Source organism: Cupressus sempervirens, chromosome 8, assembly GCF_028749045.1.
Source record: "Cupressus sempervirens isolate cs-2001-9-10 chromosome 8, ASM2874904v1, whole genome shotgun sequence".
In the NCBI taxonomy this organism is placed as follows: Eukaryota; Viridiplantae; Streptophyta; class Pinopsida; order Cupressales; family Cupressaceae; genus Cupressus; species Cupressus sempervirens.
Genome location: NC_143125.1, coordinates 832,084,473 through 832,091,936, shown reverse-complemented (window position 1 = coordinate 832,091,936; position 7,464 = coordinate 832,084,473).

The following is a 7,464-nucleotide window of genomic DNA, read 5'->3' as shown; positions in this document are numbered from 1 at the left end:
AGTAGTAGCAATTACAGGAGAGTCATCATCCTCCGATTCACTAGACATGAGTAATATTTGACTACAGTTTGGTGTATTATTGTCTAGCCCAAAGCCTAGACCAGCGGTGTCTCAAGCATCATGACCTTGAGTGTGACTTAAAGGTTCAACTAGAGCATTCTTACAACCAGTTAAGGACCCGTGGCCCTGGTAGCCCATTTTTGTCAAAAATTTACAGCCTTTTCCATATTTTTTGGGAGAAATAGGGGTAGTCATTAGAACCTCCTCGTCTTCCTCTTCTCTGTAGATCCAGTCCCTAATGGCTTGTTCTTCCTTCTCTGCTTCCAGTGGTATGGAAGATTGCACAAAAGTGCCAAAAAGTGTCATAGCAGAAGCAAAAGACTTCTTTGCAATAGTTGGTTTCCCATAAGACCGAGGGGAAATTGGTAAGGCAGCAATAGAGTCCAAAGTGTACTCACCCATACCAAGGCTCATCATTTTCAGTTTTTGTTCACATTCTGTGAAAGATGGTGCTAGCTCATGAGAAGAGCGATTGTGTGGGACTAGCGTTTTGGCAACAGATAATGTGTTGATAGACATGGAGTTGTCGCCAGGGACAACCACTTCAGTACCATTAAAAGGGAACTTAATGCACTGATGGTATGTAGAGGGTACTGCTTGCATATCATGAATCCATGGTCGTCCCAACAACAAGTTGTATGCAAGTGGTATGTCTAAGACTTGGAAAATGACATTATTCTCAACTGGACCAACTCTGATTGGAAGTACAATTAGACATTTAGAAGGCCTTTCAACCTCATCATAGGCCTTTATAGTGATCTTGCGCTTAGGATCGATGGAAAATTCAGACATGCCCAATTGTTGGATTACATTGAACGAAATGATATTTAACCCTGCACCATTGTCTATCAAGACTCGACGAACACGGGTACGAACGATTTGAACTTCGACATGAAGAGCAAGGTTATGGGGATGACTAAGAGCTCGATCATCTTCCTCAGAAAAGGTGAGATAGTGGGATGAGGAGATGTGGTTTACCATAGCTTGGAATTGTTCTGCATCAATATCTGTGGGAACATTGGCAGAACGTAAAGCTTTCTCAAGGATATCCCTGTGCAAAGGAGATAACTCTAGCAATTCAAAAATGGAGATTTGTGCTTGTGTGCATTGTAGTTGGCTAACAAGATCATAGTTGGAGATCTTGGAAGTAATTGGTTGCTTAGATGACGAAGCATTTTTAGGATCATTAGCAAATTTTTAGGACAACCTTAGATTGCCCCCTAGTGATAGCGTTAAGTGGTTCACCCTGAGAAGATGAAGACTTAGCCACTCGGAGTACCACCTTGGGTCTAGTATCAGTATGATCTTGAGGAGTGGATCGTGTCCTTAAGACCACTCTTGGTCATTCATCTTTAGCGTCATAATTTGGCCAGTTGTCATTGTTGGAGCTTGCCATACATATGTATTCAACAGGCTCAAGCATGCCTATAACATTATCAGTGTTAGCGTAAGCATAAATAATTTTGGCGTCATGATTCTTTTTGGCAGCTACCCTTGAGGTCTCACCCTTTTCGTATTCAGGTAATGGTTTTTGGAAAGCCTTATGATCAGTATTCTTAACAAGGCCATCTGTAACAACTTTTCCAGCTTCGATGAGGTCTTGAATTACATCTTTGAGTTTGAAGCAATTCTCTGTGTTATGTCCTTTACTTTGGTGATAGCTACAAGTATGATCTTCTCTCCACCATGGAGGTCTAACAGGTGGATCGTAAGGACGTGAGTTGTCTGGTAAGGTAATCAATTTTTTTGCAATTAAGGTTTTTAAAACCACTTCATAAGGTTCGACCATAGGTGTGTAAACACGTCGCTTCTTCGCAAATTTAGAGCCTTTGTCAAAGGGTTGTGGTTTTGAACCTTCTTGTTGCTTTGCTGCATAGATGGCATTGGAAAGGTTAAACGCAGGCTCCTTAGTCTTAGGAGTGTCCACTACTCCGTCATTGACAACATACTTATTTTTGTTCCAAGGTTTGCCTTTGTCTTTACTGTTCCCATTGTTAATTCTATCCTTGTTTATGGTAATATCACCTTTTTTGATAGCAACATCCTCAATGCGATATGCACTTTCTACCATGGCGTTGAAGGATGTGAATAACTGTTTTCTTAGATCAAAGTATAATTCGGGTACAAGCGTGTTGACAAAGATGTCAATTTTTTCAGCCTCGGGCACTTGCCGAGGATACCGAGAGTATAAAGATCTCCATCGTTGAAGGTATATTGCAAAAGACTCTCCTGGTCTTTGTTTGATGTTGCATAAGTCTAGCACTGTCACAGGATGTTGAATGTTGTACGAATATTGCTGGATGAAACGTTGCCCAAGTTCGTCAAATGTTTTAAGAGGAGGACTCAATTTTGTGAACCACTCCATAGCTTGTCCTCTTAGACTTCTAGGGAACAAACGCATAAGAAAGGTGTCTTCATGCATAAAGTCCATGCTAATAGCATAGAAATGTCTCACATGGTTGTGAGGGTCACCATTTCCATCGTATTTGTCATACTTAGGAACCTGTATATCCTTAGGAAATGGTAGCATGTATAGACCCCTATCAAATGGAAGAGCGCAAATTGATTCAACAAATGATGTCTTAGGTGGCTCTTTTGAAGTTTGCAGTTGTGTAAATTGTTTTCTTAGTTCTTGTATTTCTTCCCTTAAGATTTCAGCCTCAGTGGGCTCTCGTTTTGGGATAATATGTTCAACATTAAAACCTTGAGGGAGTTTCCATCCCCTAGCTGCCATGTATCGAAAGTATTGGTCTCCATTTTCCTCTAAAGCTTTGAGCATTAGCTTTTGGGCGAAGCCATCTTGTTGAAATTTGATCACATCTTCGCTAGTTACTTCTTCATCACTATCATGATGAGATGGTTTAGGTGAAGGACATGTGCCAGCGGCAGCTCTAGGAGTCCTTGGAGGTGTGTGATTACCATCATTATTTTCAAAGGGATTTCGAGGACAAGTTCCTTTATATCCTTCGTAGCGTGCCTGATTGTCAGTTTTAGCTTGTTGATTTTCTCTCTCCGTAGCGTATATAGCCTCCAAAGTCTTTTGGGTTTCATGTGCTTTTTCTTCTAAGCGATGTTTAATTTCATCAGGATGCACCATAGTGACTATACCACTCGTACCCTCGGGTGTCTCAAAGGGTGTGCCAAATGGATTTTCAAAACTATAAAGTGGGTTGTGCCGAACGTTAGCTGTTTGTGTTTGATCAAATTCGAGGTTCTTATCACAAGGTTGTTTGCAAGGACGTTTGGGTGGTGTTTCCAATTGTTTGAAAATGAAAGGCGTGTGGCTACCGTTACCACCTTGATATCTAGTTGTGACCGGCATGTAAAGAGTTGTCTTTGTTTAGTAGGACAAGAAGAGCGAGCCAAATTTGAAGCTTTTACGATCAGGACTAGTCACTTGTCAAAATGTGATTAGATGGCTTGTCAAACAGTGCTCAAGATCTTACAGCACGGGTGACTCGAGCCGAGCGAATGAGCGAGAAGCTCAATAGTGGATAGCTAGAAAAATAATAGCTGAATTTTGACAAGTGATTTATCAAGACGTTTCAAGACTTACATTCGACGGACTAAACCCATCTTTTCAACTTAGGATGAATTCTTCACACACTGATACGTGGCCAGGATCAAGGGTGACTAGCTTGATGCTCCTTAGACCAAACAAATCCGACGGCAAACTCTGTTTTTGACCCAAAATGACTCTGATACTTTCTCAAAAGGAGGGTGACATAAGTTCAGCAAATAATGTCGTGCGACAAAATTTTAGGAACAGTGCGATACTTTTTGTTCAGGCGACAGATATTTATACCAAGTGCGAAAGAATATAAGACACAGTGCGACATAATTTACTACTGACGTGCGACATAATTTTTGAAAAAAATGTCACGCGATATTTCTTGTGAAAGCGTGCGAAAGAGTGCCAGTTTTGTGTAAAAAAAGTCAATTTTTTGGCTTGGAGTTCGTTTCAATTTGTGAATCAGATAGTTGTTTCAATCAGACATCATTTCGTCTCAGCTTGTATCAGTAAACAGAAAGGTTTGCAAACAGTAAGTGTTGTAAGATGTCTTCAAAACAATTGATCAAGGATAAAAACAACCTTGTCAATACAGACTTGGGATATCAGAATAGCCTTCCTAACAACTCTTTATCAGAATGTTTATGTTGCAAGAATGTTAACACTGGTCAAAACATCGAAAACAATAGCCAAACAATCTACCTTAGAGTCACGGTTCATTACTCAACAACTTAGCCCACGCTTGATGCTCCTTCGCCTCACACCAAGTGGTTTCCCACAAGAGATATTGGCTTTGTCATGGAAGTGCCATAAGCACAACCAAGGGGACACATATGGTGAGTGTAAATCTTGGGGTGATCCGGGTAGTCCACTAGGATCGATCCTTGCACCAAGAAGTTGAGTGGCTAAAAAAAAGGGTAGTTACTAACTTAGAGTTTTTAGATCGGGCTTCCGTTCAGAGTGTTCCTCTTGCTCCCAATTATGGGACACCTCACCTTGCGATGAGTAACTGATCTCGCGATCACAAGAGTACCTTAAGCATTCTTGCCTAGTGATCTCCCTATGGTCGAAATCCCATAAGCAATCACACTAGGCGAAGACAAAAACTACGTATAACAAAGTTTTGTGTCCTTGGTAGCCTTGAGTTTATAGTGGGTTGGAAGAGCCAGGTAATCTGCTTGTCCCCACTTGGGTCGTTCCTCTTAGGTTGTCCGAGAGCAGACCCTCTAAAGGATTCTAACTACACAAAGAGTGGATCAACTTTCGAAAGTCAAGATTTCTGATTCACCACAAGGGTGAAGAGCATACTCTCCTATTCCAATCATTTTCTCCCAAACACGCCAAGAAGATTCAATTGCCTCTTACTCTTGAAACCAAATGGTAAGTCAAGATTTCTGATTGATCACAAGGGTGAAGAGCATACTCTCCTATCACCAAAAGATCTCAATTGTAAGTTTTAATGTGCCTAAAAATAAACAACTAGTATATGCCACACATAAAAACTAAAAAGCAAGAAATTTTGAGTTTTTATGCTTTGGGCAGCCCTACAAACAATGTTAGTAGCCCTTGCGCATTTGAAGCTTTGACATGCGTTCTTTTTATGCAATGTTTCAAATTTTTTTTTTCATAACGATGGCAACTTGTAATCACAACTTGTTAGCACCAAAAGTTAGTATGAAATAACATAAAAATCTGCAATAAAAAGTGGTGAGTTTCCTCAAAAATCCAATTTATCTTCCAACCAAGTGCATGCAAAGAAAGTGCAAGTTAATCACAAATGCTCTCATTTTTACTCTTTGATTTTGACCTAGTCAACAAGATTGGACTTGTTTACTATGATTTTGTATCCAAAAATGAAAATGAAAAGAAGAGACCCCTATTAAAAATCAGAGAGCTTTCCAAAAATGCAAAAAATTTTAAAAAATCTCTTCATTTGCGCTCTAGAGATCAATTTTGTCAAAACAGACCAAATTTATCAAATCGAGTTTTTGATCTTTAATACGAATTCAAAATTCAAAACACAAAAAAAGAACCCCCATTAGAATTAAAAAAAATTTCTGAAAATGTAAGTTTTTTTTAAAAAATCACTGATTTGCGATCATAAATGGCTTTTTATGAAAAACTAAGAAAAAATCATAACTCCCGAAAATCACGTCAAAATGCTCTGCAAATCAGACTGAGACATTTTGAGCATATATCCAACCTGCAAAAAACTTTTTAGAACCAAACTCGAAGCGGTTTAAAAGATATGATCAAATCTTTAAACCAACTAAGTTTTTGACCTTCAAACCAATTTACTTATGGGTTGGCCTTAAAATCAAAATGATAATTCTACAAAAGCATTTGATTAGATCCAATATGCTGCTGTAAAAAACCAGAGATGAAAAATAAAAGCAAATGGAGCTAGAAACTTGATTGAAGCCCCACGGTGGGTGCCAAAAATGTACACTCGAAAGTATCCCACTCTAAACCCTTCTATCCAAACGATTCCATGAGTTCGGAATGCTTAGAATGCCGACTTAGAGCTCCCTATCCATGGAGTGCAAGAGAGTATATTTCAAAAATAAGAAAGCTCTCAGATGAGCCTTAGAGATACTCTTCTTGCTAGTAAACCATGCAATGGGAGGTTCCAAAGACAAGATGCAAGAATGCAAATGTCTCAAGGAGTTCCTCAAGAATGCAATGAAACTAAAGATTAAATTAGAATGAATATGAAAAGTGCAGCTATTCTAAGCATGGATGAGGGTGTTACAATCCAAATATTAAGCTATGTGAGATAGATTATTGCAAAATAGAAACTAAACTAACATGCAACATGAATCTAAGCTAAAATGCTATGGTATGAGAGAATGTAGACAAGAAATAGAAGTTCTCCACAAAGCTCCAAAGAAACCTGTTAGAAAACCTACAGCATAACAGTGTTCAAAAGAAAATCTACAGAATATAAGTTGACTTGTCATATAAGACAAAAGTCACAAAGCCTTTTCTTTTAATTGTAAAATAGAAAAAGGACTTTATGTGTGCACTTTAAGTGGGTTAGAAGAATGGGGTCTTTTATTTAATTAAAAGGGGACATGTTCTTTTAATCAAATAATGAACTTAGGATAGCATAGTCAAGCTATAGGTTATAATCAAATAAATTGATTATTAGCAATTTGGCTTAGGTAAGTGATTAAATTAATTTAGCCAAAATGTTGAAAAGGGGGCTAATAGTCTAGATGACCATTTTTAGGTGATTACAGTTCTAATGTGTTGAAAGCTCTTGATGCATTTCATGACAAAGTATGTTGCTAGGGGCCTAGGACCCCTAGGGATGCATTTGGTTGGTTCTAATATGTCGAGAGGGGTCATAAGTTAATGTATGAACCTTATCGACACATTTGATGACAACGTATGTCCATAGGGCCCCTGAGGCACCTAGGGACACATTTGGTTGGTTCCAATGTGTCGAAAGGGGTCATAGGTTAACCTATGCCCCTTATCGATATATTTCATAACAATGTATGTCCCTAGGTGCCCTAGGACCCCTAGGGACACATTTCATTGGTTCTAATGCATCAAGAGGGGTCATAAGTTAACCTATGACCCCTCTCGATGCATTTCATGACAATGTATGTCCCTAGGGGTCCTAGGGCCCCTAGGGATGCATTTGTTTGGTTCCAATGTGTCGTGAGGGCTCAAGGTTAACTTATGACCCCTATTGATGCATTTCATGACAGCGTATGTTCCATGGGGCCCTAAGAGCCTTAGGGACATATTTGGTTGGTTCTAATACGTCAAGACAAGTTAGTAGTTAACCTATGACCCCTATCGACGTATTTCATGATAATGTATGTTCCTAGGGGCCCTAGGGAACCTAAGGATGCATTTGGTTGGTTCTAGTATGTTGAGAG